Consider the following 11807-nt stretch of genomic DNA (forward strand, 5'->3'; position numbering starts at 1 on the left):
CATCTACTGCCGAGTAGTGAGATGTGAGATGAGCGAATTAGTGAACTGAGTACATGAGTCTTCAGAAAGTCCTGAGTTAACTGTAAGTGTGCAAATATGCATAGACATTTCACCAACACAAACATGCATGGATACCTGCATTGATAACTGGCAGAGCAGGCCTTCCGGCTCTGGCACCTGGCATAGCTGGTCTGGTCTGAGTTCTGCCGACCGGCTGCCTGGGCACTGGAACATATAGTAGAGGTAAATTAGCTCAGATTAGTCAACTCAAGTAGTACTCTTTTGGGACTGTTGAATGCACTTTATTATATTACCTTCGTCACTGGAGTCATAGTGTGTGTTGCGCTGTCTCTTCCTTGTGTCTTGGGAGTTAATCCATTGATGACTGCTGCTCAAACACCTTCGCCAAGGCACTGGCTACTTCATAATGCTCTGTGTGTTCCTCAGCAGAGACAGAGGTTGTCATGGCTCCTCTTGATGTGCTTGTGGAGGTAGATCTGGGAGGTATAGGAGAATGGGCACTCAGAGCAGGAGAACACCCAAGTCTTGCACAACTCTAACATCACAGCTAGGAGAGCGAATGAGAGAGACCATTAAAAAGGATTATCTCACCTGTAGTACAAGTTCAAATATAGAGTGATTATACGTCATTGTTAATGAGAGCTTACTCTCAATTGATTCACGAGGTTAAATAAAGATTGAATGAATATGTAGCTAGTGGGGGGTTACAACCACACAACTGTGGAGAGAGAATGAGACACTTGGTTCCCTCCTCTACTGGTGTTCATGGCCATGGCCACACACCTGGAATACTCCAACCCTGATTTAAAGGCATAAAAGTGGGGAACACATTCTTGAGACGGTTCCTAAAACTGGAGGGAAAAAAAACGGGGAAATGATCTTCCCTCTCCTCATCACTCACTTCTGCATGGGGCTGAGCTCTACCCTGTCAGCAGTGGCAATACATGGGATAGCGGCTCAGCACACAGGAGAACTGCACAGAGAGGAAGGAGGAGAGAGAAAACCAACAACAAAAAAGGCAAGAAGGGTTAATAACTGAGCGAATCTTGCAAGTTTGCACTACAGGGAAGCAATTGCTCAATTTCCCTGATATTGTGGCGTCACTGGCGTCAGTGATGCGTCTTATGAATCTCACATGTCTACCGCTAACATTAACTCAATATCAATATCCCCATTTGTTTATCCCGTCTATGGAAACGTATGTGCATTTGTACTTACGTGTGCCTGCCTTTATTGATGATCAGGTGTTTCTCCACCTAAGGGCTGGCCAGACAGAACCATCAGAGACCATTGGGCTGAGCTGAGGAGAGAGCGACATGTTAGAGTGTATGTGTGCATATGTATATGGTGCTCTTCTGTTAATACTCATGAGGGCATTCAACTGAACAAGACTCACAGAGCCTGTGGTGCTGTCCCAGGACTGCCCCTGGCCACGCCTGTCCCCGTCTTAGCGCCTCTTCCTGTCCCGCTCACCTGCTTCTTGCTCAGTTCAAACAAGAACTGGGAGGTTGGCAACTGAGAGCATGGGAGGGGAGAGAGGGAGAGAGAGAGAGAGAGAGTGGGTGGGTGACCCTCTCGTAGGCTGACATGCCCACTCCACAGGACCACGTGATTTCTGACACGTTTAGAGGAACAGGGCAACATGTCTACCACCCTTCACACTCAGTAATTAAATAGATTTTGCAAGACACTATATTAGTAGTCCACATCATGAGTACCTATTATGCAAAATTTGGATTTGTATGCGAGTGAAAACGTAGTACACAATTCTTTACCCGTTTGACAGAATGAGCAACCATTTCAACAGTTAAGAGTAACATGAAATCCACCAAGATGGCTGCTGTAACCAAATGAGCCAAGATGGCTGCTATAACAAATCCTGCTAGCTAGCCTAGCTCCGTTGTTGGGGCTTCTAGTATTCTGTTAACGTTAACTTCGGAAAAATGAATGCCTAAAAACAAACACATACTAACGGTGTCGTGGGTTAATGCGAAATCAATGAGTAAGCTAATTATCGCATTTTATTCCAAGCGATGAAACAGTAAGAACGTGCAGGAGCTCGCCCGAGCCTGCTAGACTCGAGAAGACTCCACCATTGCCCGTAATTAGGAAACAATGGCCCACGACAACACTTCATAAAAGTTATAGTGTACACAACTGAAATATTCTCAAGTTGCCAAGCCAACATTATAATTTAAGCTACAATTACACAAAAGCTAGTTATAACAATAATTGCGACAGAGTAATTTTACGTAGGCTACTTAGCTAGCCATGATGTACTAAGGCTAATCACGTTAGCTGGCTAGCTAGTTAGCTAACATTGGAAAGAGAGCATCTGCATATAGATAATCATTACAAAAGGGTAGCTTGCACATAACGTTGGTGTTTTATCTGGGACGATACCAAAATACATAGTATGTATGTATACATACTAATGTATACATTGAAATTGAGATACTTACAGGATCTGTGTTGTCGCGGGGACAAAGACAGCGTGTTGGCCTTTCTCAATCGTTTCTGTTTCGAACGGACCGGAAGTTTAACCCGTCCTCGTTCTTCTTCTTCTTCGCTGGGTTTAGTGGCGGATGTGCATACAGCCACCTACTGTACCAGAGTGTGTAACTTGTTTGTCTAGTTCTTCAATTGTGTCACCTAAGAAAGTAGCCCAATGCCTTGCATTCTACCTTCACTGCTCAGCGTTCATTGCTCACATTTAGGTTGCACAATTAGGACTTTATTCATAGGCATATTTTTTATCATTATTTTTATTAGGCCTAGACTGCAAATCTTTAGTGTTAATATTAACTGTAAATGAGAAATTACACACAAAACAGACATGCAGGATTTCTCCTCATTATTACAATTCTGTAACTGTATGACTTCAAAATTTATTTTAAAACCTAAGTAATTTACAAATGTTCTGACCCACTGTGACACATTTCCAATAAAGTCAGATTGGGACTGTGATCTAACCACATTGTCACGTTATTTAATTACATCGTAGTTACGGATTTAAGCAGCAGTGGCGGCTACGTTCCCTTACAGTGTACTTGAGGACGGCTATTTTGGTTATTTTGCGACTGAAAAGGCAAGTGTCAGCTAGGTGTCGGCTAGGTCCGCTGCTGGTACCGTCGCAAAGTTACCACAATTACACCAATGTGTCCCGTCAGTTTTACGTACTGTGTTAGTAGGGTATCAATATGTGGGTGCAGTCGCCATCGCCGCCACCTCTTAGGAGTTATATCTCGGCCAGTAGGACGAGTAGCGCCGGATTCAATTTGGCTCGCATTACGCACAGGAGGACTGTCATTTATATGCTTACCAAACAGCAAACGGGTCCACATGATCACATATTAATGACAATCGAATTGGTCAACTATTGCCGTTTGATGGAGTGCCTGCATTAGGTGTGTGAGGACATATTGCGCAGAAAGGTTTGGGACAGCGCATAGGTTCAGTTTGGGGAACAAATCCATATCAGACCATTAATGAGCCGGTTAGAGGACAGGACATGATCTTGCATTGAGATATATGTTTGTGCTGAATTGGGCTATTAGCCTACATGATTGTGCGTTTATAAACTCTTGCTCTTCCTCTCTCCATCACACATTGTAATTCACCGACGCACCACCGGCGTCGCCAGTTCTCCCTGTATTCAAAAAGGGTGTAAAAATCCATCTAAATCGGTACGCCGAGTCGAGAGGTGTCGTAGAAAAGCGTGTAAAAAGGCGACTAAATATACGCCCTTTTTGGTTGATAGATTGTGCTGTGGGGGGGGGGGGAGGGCTTATGCCTGAAATCGTGGAAAGGGCCGTGTAAAAAAAGTCGTACCCCAATGATAAATGAGGCCCCAGGAGGTTAAAGAGGAGCAAACATCAGCGCTTCAGGCAGACTCGCTCAATGGGTAGGGCAACTCAACAAGTTTGCATACCCGAGAGGGGGGGGACACGGTCGTCCCTTCAGCTGGAGAATAGCAAGCACAGAATGAAATCTAGGTCGGCATCCGGCGTGGTCTCCCCTAGCTCCTTGCAATCAGCTTACAGGTCCCACACTCTCGTCTGGTCCCGCCCCTTAACCACCTGCGCTGCTCAATGCCTCCACCATTCACCAATCGGACCTGGCAAACAAAATACAACAACACTCCCACACCACTCAGACATTCCACTGCCACTCCCACACCAATCTCCCTCATCCGCCACACCTGCGACAATAACTCTTTTTCCCTCGCCAAAGCACACAGAGATGATTTTTGGAGTCAAAGTCCAGGGTTTACTTTTGAATCTGAGTTCATTTAAACTGTATAATTAACTGTCAGACGCATCTCAAGCTGAGTACTTAATTAACTTGTATCATATTGGCGGTGGTGTGTGTGTGTGTGTGTGTGTGTGTGTGTGTGTGACACTGTGGGTGACTGACAGTGTGGAGCCAGCCTGCAGATGCTGTGAAGGGAATATTTTTGATGAGTGGTACCAGGTAATGAGAAGGAGCTCTATAGCAGAATAAAATGAGAAGGGAATGTCACTGTGGGAATATGTGCTCGGAATGATAGATTAGCTGTTGTTTCACATTATGGAAAAGGCCCTCTGTTTCACAGGTGTGTCAATAACATAGAGGCATCTTACAAATGTCACTGTTCGTCTGTAGGATAAGCCCCCAGTGCACATAATGTCTTTTCTACTACATCTTCATATGGACAACAATTAAGTTGATAACCATACCACCTCCAGTCCATTTCATGGGTCAGATGGTATAATCTGTCCAATCCTGCGTGACCAAATGCTATCGGACATTTGTGCATCTCAGCCCTGGCTACCTTTGATGTGCCTTTGGAAAAAACTTCAAAGCATCTCTTAAGGACCAGCACAGGACATGGCCTTGAAGTGTCATGGAAAGGTAGGGGTGGAGGGTGTGATCCAGGATGGCAGAACCCAGCCCTTTGAAAGGACTGCTGCCAGGAACCATAGCAATCAGAAAAGGCCCTGGACACGCAGCTCAAACGACAGATGCTCTCCTTCAAGGAGGTGCCGTTCTCAGCAAACAATCGATGTCCAGGACCCCAATCAAGAAGCAGACCAGCTATGTCAACTCTCAGTTGTGTCGCACGCACACACACACACACACACACACACACACACACACACACACACACACACACACACACACACACACACACACACACACACAGACACAGGTACACACATGCCAGTAATAGCAGACAAATCTCAAGTCAGACTGTGACGGAGGGGCAAAAGCAACCCTTGCCCCTTTAGTCACAGTCAATTGCCAATGTCAATCACATGTAGGTGTGGAACGTTAGAGTAAAAACCTGCTGGTTCTATCCCTCCCTGACAGATCAGGGTGGAACCCCTTTACACTCCGTAAGGAGTCACGACGGGCCTGTCTGGTTGTCATAGGGTCTGTTTGAAAACAAGCTTAACTGATTGGAGCAGTTGTTACTCCAACTGAAGACAGCAGTGAGTGTTGCTGGCTAAATAACTTCTGGGGTCTTGGGGTGATGCAACCGCACCTTTGGGATCGAGCGTCAGATGGGATTACAGCGCTTAGATGAGCGGAGGATGAGAAGTGGAGCGGAGAGAACTTGGATGGCTAGTTTGGCGAGTGGGGGTTCAAAGTCAGAGCGAGCTCATTTGGTGTTCAGAGACAAGGGCACCATAATGATGAGAGGGAATCATGGCGAGTTCAATTAAATGCCCATGTTGTTGCTTCTGGCGGAGGCTGACAGAGCCGTGTGCCAATGTACAAATCGTCTGATGTTTTCTAATGAAGAAGAGACCGCAGGCTGGAGATGCCGGCTGCCAAACATACTGTCTCCACCAAGTCTCAAGCTTGGATTAACTGCCTAGTTAATATCCACTCAATGGAGAATGAATGTATGGAAATCATATCATTGGTGGTGTACCACCTCAGGTTATTGAAGGGCACAACATCACTGAATAATAGGATTATGTAGTTCAGTTGTACCCACATAGCAGCAGCAATTGATTAACTATGCCCAGATTGGAGTGTTCATTCAAATAATGCCACATCACTGGACTGGAACCAACGGATTGTATTTGAAGGGTTTACTTAGGATGCTTATAGAATACCCAAACACATGGCTGTGTCAACCCTCACTTGTTGCTTGTCACTCTGACAAAAAATGAATGCATGTGTGCTTAAAAATAAGAAGAAAAGAAATTAAATGTCAAATGCAAATATAACACAATAAAATCCCAAATCCTTCATGCTGAACCCTAAATCCGAGCAGGGGAATTGCTGTGTGGATGCCTTTGTTTTAGTCTAAAGGGCAAACAGATTAAGGGTGGAATTTTACTCTCTGAATTATCACAGTTGATTGACTTGAAGAATTACAGTGACCCAGTGTGGGCTGTAGTCTAATTAGGCCTAACATGCATATGAAAGATGTCTGGAGACTTATCCAGGCACTGGGATTGATAAATCAAACCAAAATAATGTTATTTTTATAAACATTTTTTTTAACATCCAATGTCACTAATACCTTTACAAGAGCCCGCAGAAAATTGGACACTTGTAAAGAACGTGCCTTGAGGCTGGAAAATTGACTTAAGTCCTCTCTGTACGCATATGTCGCTATGCTTTACCTGGTTCAAAACGATGCGATTCTCACTGCAGATGGTTCATCTGTCTACTGTCACTTGCTGTGTGCTTTGGGCTTAATAGAGTACATTACAATCATGAGTGTGCAAAGGGATTGGAGAAAAGCTACTGCATTGTAGTACACCACATGCACTTATCGAGAACGATTGAATCTCCCGAGTTATTCATTCAACATGAATTCAAAGAGACAGATACAGAGTGATCTTATTTCCTTTTTAACCAACCCGGTCACCCAGAGACCGCCCTAACAACCATCACTAAACTATAAATTGCCACATGAACTCTTGCTTTGTCCAGGTTGTTTTACACTCCAGCATATTTCACACCAAGCCCAGGGAATGACAAGAGTGGCAGGTGCCCCTTTATGGCGACCTGGGGTGGCTGGAACATCCAGATATGATGGGGTGGGGAAGGTGTATTAACGCTAAGTATGGCGATAAATCTTCATAACAGCTGGCGGTGGCCACAGAATTAATGCTATCATTTTTTCCTCATAAAGACATCTAACAAAACGTTGGCGTAGACAGTGGGGGGTGGGGGATCACTTAAATTGATTTGGGGCTGAGAGGAGCCCGGGAGAGGATGGACGCCATAATTAATGAACGCTAACCTCTAATTTGCAGCCGAGAGGGGAGGAGATTAGGGGAGAGGAGAGCCGAGAAGGGCTGGGTTCTGATTATACTGCACTTGCTGTTAAGAGGTGAACGTGTGAAGGTAAATGACACATTGCATTGTATTACTCCATTACTAGGGAGACATGATTCTCTGAGGCTATTCTATTAACAGTGGGGGAGGATGCCTCTGAAATGGTCGCTAACTGTTGTTTCTGGAAATATGGAATCACTACTAGAACCACCTGTGAAGGAATAAAGAAATCTTGCATCTTGACCTTGGATACCATTCAGTGCAAATGCCTTCAATGCGTGTAAGGATGATGTGTGTGTACTGTGTGTGTGTGTGTGTGTGTGTGTGTGTGTGCGTGTGTGTGCGCGTGTGTGCATGCGTGCGTGCGCACCACACGTCTGGTGATGCAGTAGATTTTGCCAATTGAATAGCAGCACATGAAACATTATTGCTTTCACAATCAGCCAGAGCACCACAGCTGAGTAGCTCCCATAATGATGGTTCCTCTTGACATCACATTTTAAATATTCATGTTATGATGCAATTTTCCCAGTCACTTACTCCAAATGCTGACTTGCTTTCACACTGGGTCAGATGTCATATTGTGGGCTGCCAGCTCCACCTTCCATACCTCCCTGTAGAATATTAAGTAGAAAACAAAGTAGTAGTCACTCTTGTTACGTGTGGACCCTCCCTACGCCTTCCCTGCCCTCTAGAAGTTAAGAGTGCCACAGCAGGGCTAGGCAAGCCTAGTTAGTTGTGAGTTAAATCCCATTTTGTGTATCAATGTCTATTAGTGGGTCCATGATAGTGCTGGAAATCCTGGGTAGTACTGAATGAGTGTGGATGTGCCTGCTATAAGTCCGTGAGTGAGTGTGGTCTAGAGGGGGGCGTGTGGCCTGAAGTGTGGAAGCGCCGGGTAAAGGAGGGAGTGAGTGTGCGACTAGCAGCATGTACACGAGTGGCAGCCATCGGGGCATGCTAGGACACACTCGGCAGCTCACTAAACTACCCCTCATGGGGACTTGGACTATGCAGGCTGGTTTCTGCCCGGGATTGACCATGGACCTTTAAGAACTGTTTTTCTGTTTTTCTGCCCCTATGTAAAGCGACCTTGGGTTTTATGAAAGGCGCTATATAAATGAAAGTTATTATTATTATTATTATTATTATTTTTGAACCCAGCTGAAGGGACTGCAAGGACACCGAAGACGACGGACCAGTCTGAGACGCCAGGAGGAGGGTGTGAGGGCTGCTGACGACCAAGGTAGGCCACGCCTACTCCTCATTTCAACTGCTATGTGGTGTTGGGTTGCCGGCAAATGTATGCTTTTGTGTAATGGTGACTGGGGGGAGGAAAGGGGGTAGTTTAGGAGTATCATACACCCCAAACCACCTAGCCAGGCCTCGAACAGGTCAAGAATCAGCCAGCGAACCTCCCCGGCCCCCTCACACGTTATACTCTGGATGTGAAAAACTAACAGGACAGGTTCAGAATTTAGCATTATAAGCCAGTGACCCGGAAGCGTCTCTTCTTCTTCTACTGTAGCTTCCAAACTCAGTCAAGCGGAGGCTTACGGACATTTGTACTGCGAGTGAAAATAGTTCTATGCAAAATTATGAATAAAACCCGATCTGAAGCACACTTTGTGGCGTTTTTTTTTTGTCAGAACATCAACGGACAACAGTGACCATTCAGTGAGCTTCCGAGAGCTTATGGTGTTTTTGAGGGATTTTGTCTATGCACCTGTGGATCCATTGAGTGTGTTAGCGGTGATGGGATATATCTCGAGAGGACACCGTTTGATGAAAATGTTATATCGGCCGTTGTATATGATCATAAATAACCTTATAACATGGCTTATAATGCTAAATTCCGAACCTGTCCTTTAAATATTTGCTAATTCTCTCCGAAGGTCTCTTAGAGACAGCCGGGTAAAATGGAACATAGTGTACAGCATGTATGGGACAAGACACATTTGACACTGCATTCGTCCAATTTAATGACTAATCAGGTGGCTGTTTTAGCAATACAATAATATTATTACCTCACTCCTTATTTACCTCAATTACCATTCACATCCATTGATTTTTTGGACTATGATTACGCAAAAACGATCAAACCGATTTTTATGAAACTTGGTGGAAGGGTGTATCATGGGCCACTTTAGAGCAGATCCGAATCACGGGCCGAATCCATGGATGAAAACTTGAATGACTTTGAATGAAGCCAGCTCCCTGTGCTAGAGACACAAGGTTTAGACTGGGGTGTGCACGGGTAGAGCCCGGACTGCACCACATTTTCCCCTGCCGGCTGTGACCCGAGGAGGGCAAAGCCAGCTACCTGTGTGAGGGTGCTAGAGACACAGGGCTGGGACTGGGGTGTGCGGGGGGAGAGCCCAGAGTACACCGCGCTGCACCCCGTTGGCTGTGACCCGTGGGGGGCGCCACAGAGATGGCCAAATACAGCCACCCATTCACCTCCAGGGTTTTTCCTGGCTCAGAATGAGGCAGTGGTGGTACTGTAAGTGAGAGTTCGGGGGTCTTCTTCCAGGAAATGTTGAGTATCAAAAGCTTAATTTCCTGTATTCCGAGGTCGCACAGATTAAAAATGTACAATATAAATCAGTGGAAAACTTTTTGTTTTACCTACTACGCGAACTGTGTGCAGGTTGGCAGATCTTAGTGTTTTTTTTTTGTTGAGAGCAGTAGAAGGGTGGAGCATGGGCCAATTTAGAACCCATTTGATTTTGGCCCAGAGCCACAAAATGCATTCAGGGGCGGAGGTCTGTCTGTGCTCTCTGAGTACCATTTCTAGTTACCAATGCTAACGTATTACAGCCGGTGGCACTGAATAGGATCAAATCTATTCCACCTACATGCTTGTAAGTCAATCGACAAACCATTTTGACTGGCAGTCTATACTGTAACTCTGGAACTTGCAGCTTTCACCTTTTGTTGGGTGAGGAGTGTAGGTGCCATTTCTTACTTGTCTTGATTTGCAGACAGACAAAGAATTTGCATCATTGCCGCGTTTCTCTGGAGCGGAGTGTGGAGTGTGCAAGTGAGGCAGTGGACCACGGTATTGAAAATAACCAGGCGTTCTGTGGGATTGATGAGCCACAATCTTGTCCTCCAAGTTCATTTCAGAACAACAAATGGGATGTTGATCTGATGTCAAAGTAACGTTCAACCTGCACACAATGATAACAATGAGGCGCACTCACATGGGTGTTTCTCAGGCACTATCCGTCCTATTTTTGCAACACAAAATCTAATATCTTCATTTGTGTTCACATGTGACAAGAAATCCTTGAACACAAACGAGCACAAGCTTTGGGAACCTCAACGACATACATTTCCAGTCCGCCTCCGCACTGTATGTCCAGTCTGCATACAGTACTGTATGTGGCGACACACACACACTTCAATTTCTTTATTGGATTTTCAATCAAAGATACAAATCAATATCAAAATCCAACAGTAGCAAGAGTCACACAACGCAGTGCAAGATCACATTCACATAATGCAGTTACACACACACACACGCATATGCAGCATCTGCCATTTTGACAGCCAAATTAATTTTTGTATGTTACAATGTGGTCGAGGGGAGGGAATACAAAAGGTGACATGACAGCTGTGGAAACAATGACCTGTAGAGGTCTTGTCACAGTCAGCTGGAGCTGCCGAACACAAGAGGACGATGCTCATGATTTTTTGATGCAACATGCAGAAGACATTATAAGACACTATGATGAACATGCGTGCGGGAAATGTTTCGCTGCCGCATGTATGCACACAGGCATAAACGCACTCCATGTGCACACATACACGCATACAATACACACATACACACACAGATACTGTACTATTATTTTGTTTTATTCTGAAATAAATCTACAATACATAATACCTAACGTACATCTCTTGAGTTGCAACGGAAGCCTTCAAGTCTTCCTGAATATAGCAGGTGAACCTGGCAGACCAAGCCTCTGGACCATTCTTCAAACAGGACTGGCTGAGGAGAAAATGGTAAACACCATTAATGTTGAGAGAGACATGAAAAAAACACCAGTGTGTGAGAGAGAGAGAGAGAGAGAGAGAGAGAGAGAGATTCTCCCCTCTTCTCCATCTCAGAACCCAGCCAGTTGACATTGCAGCCCATTAAATGACAGTCAGAGTATGTGAAACTGTTGAAGAAGGAGAGAGGGGGGTTGTGGGTCCCTGGGGACGGCCCCCTCCTGAGCAAGGCTTGGACAGGCTCGGTCTGGACCGCCGACCGAATTAGCTCCCCTGAAAACGGCCCCCGAGCGCCTCCCGGGCCCCGTCTCTGCAGTACCCTCCGTCATCATGAAAAATACAGCAGATGCAACACCCCCGCACTGGGGAGGGAGCTTTCAGGCCCCCGCGTTCTGCCTCTGCAGCATAAATATTTCATGCCCCTCCGCATACTTTTTTTTGTGGGAATAATTGATCTGGAGAGGGAGATTTGCTATGCCGGAACGGCGGACTCCACGGCG

General features: G+C 45.4%; 1 long non-coding RNA gene across 1 annotated transcript; it reads right to left on the bottom strand.

Moving 5' to 3' along the window:
• Window positions 1-386: 386 nt before the first annotated feature.
• Window positions 387-2622, bottom strand: LOC311321159. Its single transcript, XR_014630870.1, has 5 exons — window positions 2484-2622; window positions 1418-1536; window positions 1240-1321; window positions 923-994; window positions 387-497 (listed from the first exon to the last, which is right to left on the bottom strand). It is a non-coding gene; the product is annotated as an uncharacterized lncRNA (long non-coding RNA).
• Between the last annotated feature and the right edge of the window lie 9185 nt (window positions 2623-11807).

The sequence above is a fragment of the Borostomias antarcticus genome, assembly GCF_949987555.1.
Source record: "Borostomias antarcticus genome assembly, chromosome: 2".
NCBI classification, from domain to species: domain Eukaryota; kingdom Metazoa; phylum Chordata; class Actinopteri; order Stomiiformes; family Stomiidae; genus Borostomias; species Borostomias antarcticus.